Source organism: Crocodylus siamensis, chromosome 2 (assembly GCF_052110815.1).
Source record: "Crocodylus siamensis isolate JL-2025a chromosome 2, ASM5211081v1, whole genome shotgun sequence".
NCBI classification, from domain to species: domain Eukaryota; kingdom Metazoa; phylum Chordata; order Crocodylia; family Crocodylidae; genus Crocodylus; species Crocodylus siamensis.
Window position 1 is genome coordinate 91,978,313 of NC_143396.1, and position 11,810 is coordinate 91,990,122.

At 41.1% G+C, this 11,810-nt stretch overlaps 1 long non-coding RNA gene across 1 annotated transcript in view; it reads right to left on the minus strand.

Annotated features, from left to right (window-relative positions):
• LOC149870502 (uncharacterized) overlaps positions 1–11,393 on the minus strand; it is a 147,520-nt gene extending 136,127 nt beyond the window's left edge. The window contains exons 1-2 of the long non-coding RNA XR_016440772.1: positions 11,311–11,393; positions 6,974–7,770 (exon numbers count right to left, since the gene is read on the minus strand). This is a non-coding gene — a long non-coding RNA (uncharacterized LOC149870502). The remainder of the gene's footprint in view (positions 1–6,973; positions 7,771–11,310) is intronic.
• Between the last annotated feature and the right edge of the window lie 417 nt (positions 11,394–11,810).

Below are 11,810 nucleotides of genomic sequence, written 5' to 3' on the forward strand. Positions count from 1 at the left end.
TGTGTTCCATTTGCAGTTTTTGCCAATATTATGCGTCGAAAACATTCCTGCATGTAAGTATTCTACAGGCCTTCATTAGATAATCTAAACTAATCTAAATACTAACTAAACTTTCATTTAAAATTTGTTGCATCTTTAAATTAAGACTGAAATGTGAAAAGACCCTAAAGTGTGGATAGTTTTGTATTCTATTCTGATATTCTACTTTCTTTTAATAGTTTGTACCACTACTTATAGTTGCTGTAACCAGTTATTTGCATTTATGAGTTGAGATTGAAATTCTTCATGGTAATTGTGGGGAAGAATTCATAAAGAGATGAAGGAAAACTGCAAAGGCTAAGAATAGATGTTAAAGTCAATTCACATGGGCTTTGCTTTGTGTCCAAAATTGGTTTTGCTTTTGGGGGGTTTTTCCCCCCTGTCTTGTAAGCACAAATAATGGAACAGAGCTTTTGATTCTGAGTAAAAGAACGTTCAGAGACAAAAGCCGAGGGATAGGTTTACATTTACTCTCAGCACTGCCACCAAAAAGTGCTCCTGCTCCAAAACCAGAACTGGGGCTGAGAGTATGCTCAGGGATTCCCCCCACCCCCAAACTAGACATCATGAGATCAGTCCCTGATATGATCAAGCTTATCTCTCTAGAGCTTGGTCAGAAGCCAGGCTCTCCAGCTGAGAGCTATTACAGACGCTTATCCTGTCTGAAATGCAAGCAGAGGGATGTATAATAAACATTGACTGTATGTTACAGGGTCACAATTTAAAAAGCGAATATGGCTCTGAAAAGTACTTCAGATCAGTAGTGAACAGAACACACATTCACCCTTTGGGGGGTGGGGGGAAGAGGGAGCAAATCTTCGTCTGGGCTCCAACATTTTTAAACCAGTCTGTGTGTGCCAGACTTCTGTCCGGTTATGGGTATAGACTGGTTTCTGATCACTTATACCAGTAAAAGCATAATGTTTATCTATGGCCCATGTCTCTAAAAAGGATTTGACCTAGGAAGTTTAGATTAAGGATTCAATAGATACAGACATACAGGGTGTTCAGATTTGGGGTTTTGGCTCAAATCATAATAAAAAGGACCACATTTTGAACCAAATCTGACCTTCTCTAAGTTATTCAGACCTGCGATTTTCAGTCTTCTCAACTCCTCTTTTCACTGCTACTCCTTTTAACAGGAGCATTTAGGGTTTGAACTTTAAATATTTAGCCTCTGAATTTTAAAATGCAGACCTGGAAAACTAACTTTCAGGGATACAGTTTCCCAAATCACATGCACAACTGAGAATCTTCATACACAACATGAACAGGCAGTTTAAGGGAAGGATTTAAAAAGCTTTCTTGGTCCTAATTTCAGTTGTCAATATCTCTGGACCATGATGATTCTTTCCTGATCAAAACTCACATATATCTTTTTTACCACATCAATGCTTTCAGATCAAATATTATTTAGAATTAATACTAAAAGCAAAAAGTCACACAGATTATGAAGAGTCACAGCTGAAGGTGAATGATATTAAAATGTGCCAAGTGAAATAATTCAGCTAATTTTTTTTAATTCATGCTAGCAGTTGTTAAAGTTGGTAAAAGAGCAGCAGTTATAATTCTCATGGAAGGCAAGAGAAATAAATCTGGGGAAACAGTTAATCATTTGATTATGAGTGCTGAGAGTCAAAGCATAAATCAAAAAAGAGAAACTAGTATATGGAAAAAATACAGTGGAAACTGTAGAGAGAGAGAGAGAAAAAAAATTACAGCTGAAATGTGCTCTACTAATAAACAAGTGGCATATAGGGATCTGGAGTGGCTCCAAGTTAGTGACTTACATTATTCACCTTAAAGCCTGAATAACAATTCAGGATGAATTGTGAGCAGTGCAGTGTCCTTTGTATTACACTAGGAAATCAATGGTGGGCTTTACACAGAGTCACCGTTTAACATCCCTGCTGTTGCTTTCTTTTCACAATGTCAGAAGTCCATTTCAGTCTGTGCTCTGCTGTAACCAAGCATAATGGAAAACTCAAATGATTTCAATATGGTTAATGCCTTCAAGCTTCTACTTTCCCATTAGTCATGAACACTTGAGGTGAACCACACCTGTCATCTCTCCATCAGCTTCTCTAGCAAATATATTTTTTAATGAAAACCTGACATTTGTTATACTGTAGGCAGTGTGAACAGCCTAATATACTGCATTTGCCTTGTAGGTGTGCCAGGACAGATGGGAACTGTACCTTCTGTCTTCTTGCAGACCCTCAAAATTGAAACCCTTTAAGCAACAATTTAAGGTACTTCTAACTTCTGTCCAGTTCTGCTCTTCTTAGAGTGAATCAAAGCTTCTTGATTCCAACTGTGTTCATTTTACAGGCCCAACTGCAGCTAGCACCTGCAGGACTTGCTTCTTCCCAGATCAAGATTGATTAAAACAGTCCCCACCAAAAGGCATATTGTCCATTCACCTAAAAGTACTTTGAAGGTTAGTAGAGGCCGATGCTGAAAATATGGACAAGCAGCATGTGGATCGATAAGCCTTCAAAACAGAAAATATGCAATGCACTTTAAATCCCTAAACACTGATAAACTCAGGCTCATTGAGATACACACACCTAGTAGGTTCCAGAACCACTATACAGAATCGCATTTGAGAGTAATGTGGCAGTTGTAATGGTAATTACCCCATCAGAGTGGGAGGGGGAAACCTGCAGCCTGCAGCTATACAATTAATTAAGATGTAATGCATGTAGTCAATAAACAGACCAAAGACTTACAAATGAGAGTTTATCAGGTGATGTGATTAATAGGCAATTGTAAGGGCAAACTGCCTATCAAATTGCATGCACCCTTTAAGTTTTAGGGTGAGGAAATGCTAAAATGGGCATAGCTTATACATATGTAGAGAAGGGAAGGTATGAGGAATAGCTGTAGCAACTGGACAGGAGAAAGAGACAGGAAGACATTCAAGTGCCTGCTGTCCTATTTACCTCCTATAGCAGCGTGAGTGTAATTAATGGGACAGATATTATTCACTGTATCTTTTTTTTTTTTTTTAATATTTGTCAATTTGCTGTCAGAACATTTATCTTTGGTTTGTCTAATAATGGTTTGTATTCAAGTCACTTCTTCTCACTGGATACCTTCCTTAGGTTTCTGTCATCATAAGTACATTTTTAGTAACTGGGTGCATCTATGTGTGCAAATACTTCAGGGTGTCCACCCTGGGCAGGTGTCTATACATGTGGGGATGAGAGAGATGAATTGCTGCTCCTGGCAGCAGTCTGTTCCCACCTCCCTCTGGCCCTGTACCAGCCCCATACAGCAGCCGGGGGAGCTCTAGAGTCTGGCAGGGAGCATGGGGTCAGGACAGGGAGCATGGCGTCAAGAAACAGCTGTCTTCAGTTGAGCCTAGGAGATTGCTCCCTGCTCCTGGGAGCTGCCTGTTGCTGGAGTGGGGACAAAGTCCCACTGCTTCAGTAGCAGGGTGCTCCCAACCCCGACTCCATAATCATGTCACAAGCTCCCAGCCCCCAGGCCCTGCTCCATGATCGCGATCAAGGAACTGAGACTAGGAGCACCCTGCTTGCGGGGCAGGGGGACATTGTCCCCACCCAGGCTCTGGTGGTAGAATCCACTAACAGCAGGCAGCTCCCAGGAGCAGGGAGCAATCTCCTGTTCACTGCTGCCTTCCTGACTGGGAGCAAATTTGCTCTCAGTCAGCCATCTACACGTGCCATACTACACAGTAACTACTCTGCAGTTAATTTGCTACCTGCATTTTCATGTAGCAAATTAACTTCTGAGTAGAGGAAAATACCGTGCAGTAAGGGTCAACATGCTTAGATGGTAATACTTACTACACAGTAATTAGCTCTACTGAGCAGTAAAGTGGTTCATGTAGACATGCCCATTGAAGCTGAGCCAACTGAAATATTTGAATTCAGATTTAACTCCACTCTAGGCTACTTCATTCTCCATAGACTAATATATTCTCTCTAGATAAATCTTCTCTCTGTCATTGCCCTGACCCCCTTTTCCTACCTGTACTTTCTCTTCCTACCTGTACTTTGATTTAACTTGTGTTATCAGGCAAGCTCAAATCAAAGAAGTATATTAAGGCATATCTATAATAGTGACAAAATATTTTATATATTCCTTATTAAGCGTGAAGAATTCTCCAGCCATACTTGTCTCTGCCTCCATCACAGGCCTAAATCCAATCATTGCTCCAACTTGCCCACTGCAAATTCTGTGATGATGGGCAAAGGTATTTTCTCCCTTGCTTATACATGAATAGGAGACACAAATGAGGTCTCCCTGTAGCTCAGTGAACTCTAGAGAATTTCACTCTTGGGAATTTGACTTGCCCCTGAGTAAACAGTAAGGAATCTTATGGGGAGGTGTAGGTGTATGTGTGGGATTTGGGTATGGTGGAGGAGAGAGGGTGGGTGTATGTGTGGATGTATGTGGGATGTGTGTGTGGGGGCGTAGATGGTGTGTGTGGGTGGGTTGGATGTGGGCATGTTGGGACTTCCTCCCCCAACCCGGCTTCTGCCCTGCCCACTCTTTGTGACATGGCTGAGCCCAGCCCCTCTGCAGGTGAGGGGAGGAGGAGGGGGATAAGCACTGCCTGCCTGGCTTGCAGCATGCTGCAAAGGGCAGGAAAGCAGCTACTGCCAGTGGGCATGAAGAGAAGCCCCTACTGGGGGAGGTGGGGAGGGACAGGGAGCCAAGCATGGTACCACCAGCTCTCTTGGTCTCTGTCCCACACCTGCTTGGCAGGGCTGCACCAACTTCACACTGGCTCCTGCTGCTGCTCCCACCCCACCTGCCTGTTCTGTGTCTGCCCATCAGGGCTTTATGAGCAGCCAAGCTCCTTCATGCCTCCCCTCTATCCACATCCATCCTCCACCCAGCCATGCATGAGGTGGCCAGGGCTGGCAGCCTCCGATGAGGGAGGCTAGGAGTGCAGCAGGCGCTGCTCCTGGTGAGAGCAGGAGGGACTTGGCCCCATACAGAGCCCAGGAGGGGCAGCCACTGGTGGAGCTGGATACAGTTAATTGGTGAGTGCCTGTGTGCTGAATCCAATCAGCTTAAGGGCTGGATTCAGCCCATGGGCCATATTTTGTCCACTCCTGCCATAACCCTACCCTATCACAAAGCTGTTTAACTTAAATAGAAGAGTCTAGAAAAGGCTTTGTCTAGTCAAGTCTTAAAAACCTCTAAGGATGGATATTCCACAGCCTCTAGGGGTAATCTGTTCTGGTGCTTCACTGTCCTTTTAGTGAGAATTTATTTCCTAATATCTAACCTAAACTTTCCTTGCTGCAACTTGAGACCATTGTTCCTTGGTCTTTCATCTGGCACCCCTTTCACTTATTTTAGAAGCAACAGCAACACATTATATTTAACTGAATAGTTTCCATTCTGAAGGATTGCTGCAAGTTTCCTTGAGAAGCTCTAACAAAAGTGTCTTCCAGCTGAGATGACTTATACCATGGATGACTGGTGCCACCTGGGTCAGGGGGGGCACATGTTCCCCCTCGCAGCCAATCTCACTGACTGGGAGGCGGGTCCCCCAGAAGCGAATCTTGCTGAAGTGCCAGCAGCACTTCACCTGGAGCCCCCACTTCCCAGCCAGTGGTTGCAGGGGGAGCACTGGTGCTCCCGCCTGGTCCCCCTGCCTGTTGCCTAAATCGGAGAGTGCTGCATGTCAGGGGGTGCACCAGCACTTTCAGTGGGTGCACGTCCACCCCTGTGCAGTCCCTACACTTTGCCACTGACTTATACATTAAATATATAATGCTGTGGGAGTAGTGGGCTGGGGAGGAGGAGCTTAACTGAGCTCTCCTATCATCCTCAGACTTAGCACATGGCCTCAGTGGCCCACACCCACAGCTAACATAACCTTCTTCTGTCACCAAATGCTATTAATGAGGTCATAGTCTGTGCTGCAGGCTGAAGATTCACTCTTCACTCTTTATTAAAATATTTTTTTCCATTAAATAGTTTTTCATTTTTTAAAGAGTTTTGTATCCTAACATTAATTATTAAGAATGAACAAGGCTCTTAAGAAGGCTTCCTGCAATAAAAACTGCTGTTGGCAGATTTAGTTTTTCCTCCTGGCCATTTACACCATCCCAACTATATTTCTATTCGCTGTTTATTTTATAATCATCTGTGGTTACTAATCTTATTGTTTGATTAGACACTCTAAGGCGAGTCAGGAAACAGCTTGAAAAGTCTGTGTCTTAGGGTGCTTGTACACATGATGCCCAGACAATGTACATGTGACAAAAATTTCCCTTTGTGTGGCATAATGGTGTCACACTTTACACATATACGAGTTTTTGGTGATTTAAATGAGTTTGCCTCATCACAAACAGAAGTCCTTCTGGTCCACTTCCAGGTCTGCTACCAAGTATGCTGGGAACCCCACACACTCCTGTGGGATGCTCCATCTGCCCCACCATCTCAGCATTGACAAGCTGCCTGGTATCTTGAGGTATGTAGAAAAAGCATTTAAAGCTGTGTCTATGTCCAAATCGTCAAATCTCTCCAAATCAATCTGGAGGGCTCTGAGATGATTCAGAAAGATTAAAGGGTCTCCTGATTCAATTCAGATTAGGAGATTTGACCACTGAATCAGGCCAAATCTCCATTGAATCAAATCAGTGACTGAAGCTTTGCACAGCCCTTACACTTACCATTCAGAAGACTAGGTCCTCCATCAACATGCTCTTAATGAGCAGTTCCCAACTTCAGCCATTCAGATTTATGGTGAGACTCTAGAGAACAATGAATATTTCTCATAAATCAGAAGCCATCTCACAGAAGGTTGAAATCAATGAAGAAATCCAACATTGCCTCAAATGTCAAGTGCAGTTTTCAGATGCCTGAAGAAATGGGTGGTCAAAATTGCAACATGAAATTTCAAACAAAGTTCATAGTTTATCAAGCAGTTGTGATCCCTTACCTTACTGTATGGAACTGAGACATGGACAACATACAGGAGACACCTCAAGTCACTGGAGAAGTACCATCAAGCTGCCTGCAGAAGATCCTTCAATTCAGTGGGAAGACAGATGCACCAATGTTAGCATCCTCTCACAAACAAACAGCATGAGAATTGAGACAATGTTCATCCAACATCAACTTCACTGAGCCAGCCATGTCATCCAGATGTCCAACTCCAGATTCTTAAAGTGAGTTTTATTCTCCCAGCTCAGTCAAGGCATACTCTCAAGAGGAGGGCAGAGAAAGAGCTTGAAGGCCAACTTGAAAAAAATGCAACATTGGTATCAACTCATGGGAGACAGCCCCAAATGGAGGAAGAGTCTGCTGCAAGAATCTCTGTACTTTGAAACTTCACAACAACAACGGCCAGATTCAGTGGTCGAATCTCCAAATCTGAATTGAATCATGAGACCCTTTAATCTCTCTGAATCTAATCAGAACCCTCCAAAAAGTAGGAGTGGTAGAAACTGCGCCTCGTGGACCAAACCAAAGCTACCCACCCCAGACAGAAACAAGTGCCTCAGTTGCAATAGAATCTCTCCTGAATTGGCCTTTTCTGGACCCAAAGATAAGTCAGACATGGAAGAACATCAGCCTCTTCTGCAAGGGATTGCTGCTGGTGATGATGAGTTGAGAGCTACTGTTTCTTTCCCCCTGGTTTCCATGTAATTTTCCAAAACATGATCTTTGCTAATTCAGCAAGGATTGGAGCTGGTCAGAGGGTACTTAATTCCCAACAACTTTAAAATTACTTGCCTGTAATATGAAGAAAAAAAATCATTCAGAATACTGCCATAATCTTAATGTATTTTTGTTTTGGAGGTAGATTATCATCTTTATTAATTTAGCATTATTTTTAAGCATAAGAGAGTTACTAATACTATTCATAACAGCCTAAAAAGTGAGCTGAAGGTTGGTTCTGGAGGGAAATCATCATGGAGCTTTTGGAGACTTTCTCAGTAAATTATCTCCTATGTGGTCCTAGAGTGTAGAGAGGCTATAGAACAAAAAGACAACTGCTTCAAAACACACAAGTCCAAAGAGAGTGAATTACTATAAAGAAAAAACAGAAAGAAAAAAAAAAAAATCGATGTAAAGAGTTACTGTAATGAAAAAAAGAGCTCTGTGCCCACAAAACTCAAAGTACCTGTATCTTACAACTGCTGAAACATACACTGAAAAGCAAATAAACTAACATACAGAAAGCTATTCCCGTTATAGCAAAATGCTGCAGAACAAGCACTAAAACAACCGATTAAAACACCAAGAGAGATCATTATTCCAGTGCTTTGCAATGGGAAATTTGTGAAGAAAATTGAAAGTAAAGAAACCTACACATTTTTATTCTTTTTTTTCTTTTTGGTTGATCCTGGATGCTCTGTTGTCAATGAGCTTTGGAGACAGGAAAGAAACACAAAACCACATTTGCTACACTAAACACATAACAATACATGACATCATTTTCCTCTGGAAAACAAGTGACTCTTTTCCATAGAAGTGATTGGAAACACACTTAAGAAGAAAGAGGCCTCTTCACACTGAAGACATAACTGAAGCAGTATGACGTGACCCGAAGCAAAATGTTAATAAAAACCAATCCACATTCTCCAAGCTCCTTGCAAAATCTTTTTGTCCAGTGTATTTTAGATTAATTGAAAAAATCCCCTCTTTTTTAACTCCATTCACTGGAAAGGTTTTATTTAACCATTATGCATATGAAATTATTTACACCATTTTTATGTTTAACTGCTGCATTTTGGGATGAGGCAAGAGCTGAAGCTGTTGTACAAAATGTATCTTTGCTTGCACACAAGAGCATGGATTTGTATGCACAAACCAGGTCACTACAATTGGTACAGAATGTGTGCTTGTGAGTACACGTTTGTGTAATTCAGGCTATAAACAGATGGTGCCAAATGAAGCAGATCAGCTCTGTCAGAATGTGAGCTTTATCTGCTTCACAAACTGAAACTGCTGCTCCTGGGACTCAAGGCCCAATACTGTACGACAACTCTTGGGGCATGCATCTGCAAGATGGGAAACACCCAGGTTCCCTCATTTGCGGAGGTTGTGCCCCAAGTCAGAATTACTGGGTGCATCACTTCAAGCAGTGAAACTAGGGTTTTCCTGCTTGCAAAGGCATGCTGGGGGATTCCAATTTGTGGCACACCTCTACAAACAGGTGTGTAGCAGGGCAGGTGCTCACAGGACTCTACCATAGAGAAAAATCAACCAGGAATTTCCATTTCTAATGTTACTCTCTCCATCTCAGAACATGCTGCCCTTATTTTATTTTTTTAATGTTGGAGACTGGAAAATTGAAAGAACAACATACACCTAAAGGTAGAGCAAGGGAAATGAGATTTGCTCTACTCCTGGACTCTCTTAATACCACAGGTTCAAACAGACAGATTACTACTATTTGAAGCAGGAAACTATACAGAACACTTTATCCCTCTTCCATCCCTCAGCCAGACAACTTTTCAGTATCTGATTTCAAGGGCACTTCTACATGAAAAATAAGCAGTAAAGCAATTCATCAAAGATAAACACCAGACAGTTTTTTTTCCCCATCCTTTTCTGTAAAAGTGAACTGTGGTGCTTGTACAGTACATTTAATCTTTAATAACTCTTATAAATATTTAGCCATAAATTCACTGCACTTGAGTGAATGGTCCACTGAAAGAAACAAAAGAAGGAGATAATGAAGCATTTCACGATTTACAGTAATATTAACTATTTATAGTAATATTAGTTTTCTTTTCAGAGCTCTGCTTTCATGCAATTTATCCTTTCACAAATCACAAATCCGTATACTCCACAGGACAGGTAACTGAATAAAACATTTTATAGAGTGTCTGATAAACATACCTCTCAATGAATGGCTGGATAGTTCAAGAAAGCATCAATATGTAAAAAGTTTCCAGTAACTTGTACAAGTATGAAGGGCTCCTCTATTGAGTCACTCTGAACAAAACTGCTAGAAAAAACACATGAAGTGCAGTGATTGTTGCCATCCATACTAGCAGGTGGACCTAATGAACACAAATGAGGCTCTGGTAGCAGCTAAAATGTCTCTCTGGGGGAAAGAACAAGCTTATAGGCAATCTAAAGGAAAAGTTAAGCTTAGAGAGAAATCTTAAGTTGTGGGTTATATGGTAAAGCATTGAGTTACCTATAAAAGAAAAGGACAAAATCTGAATTATACTGTGGGCTCTGTTTGGCAAGGAGCTCCACTTGTTTACATAATGTAATTGGATGAAGACTGTTTCACCTGTAGGTCAACAGTGTAAAATTCAGTTTTGATCTCTCGAGCTTTCCACAATTTTGAGTAAAAAATCACATCAATGGCTGTTTGTTGCTGAGTCAATCCTGTCATCTTGAGCTACATCTGAACCAGACAAGGAAAATAATCCTAACTATATTAAACCTGTTTTTCCACATAAATGTTGTTATTTATTTCTGATTAAAATGACATACAGAAAATATGATTTGGAAAGATGCACAGAGCCCTCTCAAACCATAAAAGGGCATTTAGTTTATTATTATTTCCCATCAAACTAAGTAGCTTCCAGGTCCTAAATACTTATCCTGCTTCTATTCTAGTTGGAGAATCCATTTTTCTGTTCAGTTTTATGCTCCTATGAATATGCCCACGTTTGTCTGGCTAAAATTTGGCACCTAACTTCCTACTTAGGTACAGATAAAACTTACCTGATTTTCAGAAAAGGGAAGTACCTACAACTCCCATTACTAGAAGAGGTAAGCGTCTTCAAAACCTTTGAAAAATCTGTTTGCTATGTGTGAAGATAATGAAGTAGCCAAGAAGGATTTCTTTATAAATGAAATATGTACATAAAAAGTTGAAATAAAGTTTTAAGATCTTCAAAAATAAATCATTTACTAAACAAATTATCAGTATTCTCATGCACTATAAGCTTCCTTTCAAAGTCTATCAGATATTTATGAAATAAATCTGCCATATTTGGCAAAATTTTCCCATTGATTACTAGCAACTAATCTTATGTTAACAATTCTAAATAATACATAGATTTCCTGTTCAACATTTCTGAAGTAGCCTGGAAAACAGATTAATATTCAGAAATAACCTTACCTTAGAGAATTAAAAAGGCCAAAGTAACTTTTGAAGCCAATACCCAGCCAGCATGACATAAGGCAATTTATATGCTACATGAAAGCCTATCTGCTGAAATAAACAAATAATCCAACAAATTCAATTCAGCAGATTTAAGTGTGCACCAGAGAGATGCCAGACGGTACAAGAAGGGAACCCACCAGTCAGCGCACAACAGCTCTAAATCTCTGTTACACATCTCAGGCGAGTTGAGCCTGGCTGCATAGGCTGAATTACATCAAGTTGTATCTGAAAGCACTTATTCAACAACCTCAGCAGTAAATGTAATTTCACTTTGGAAACATAAAATGGCACCTCCCACCCCCAAAAAGTCTGATTGGATTTAAACCCCCTAAACATAAACACGTTGCCAAATAAAAAGGATTCAGCTCTCTCAGAAAAGATCAGCTGTGACCTCTTCTTTCTGGCTGCCACAGAGAGGCTCTACTTCATAAAACACACAACGTTACTATAACACTGGGCCTCAGCGCTTGCACTGAGAACCCAATGTACAGAAGATATTGCATTGGGAAGCTGTTGCTTTCGGAGATATACATTCAGGTACACCTGCAGCTTGCTGATGGCTTACAAATCTTCTGCCGTGGCCAGACTGTCCCCACCCAGTGTTGCCCCTCCCCTTCTCTGAAAGTCCTATATGTTT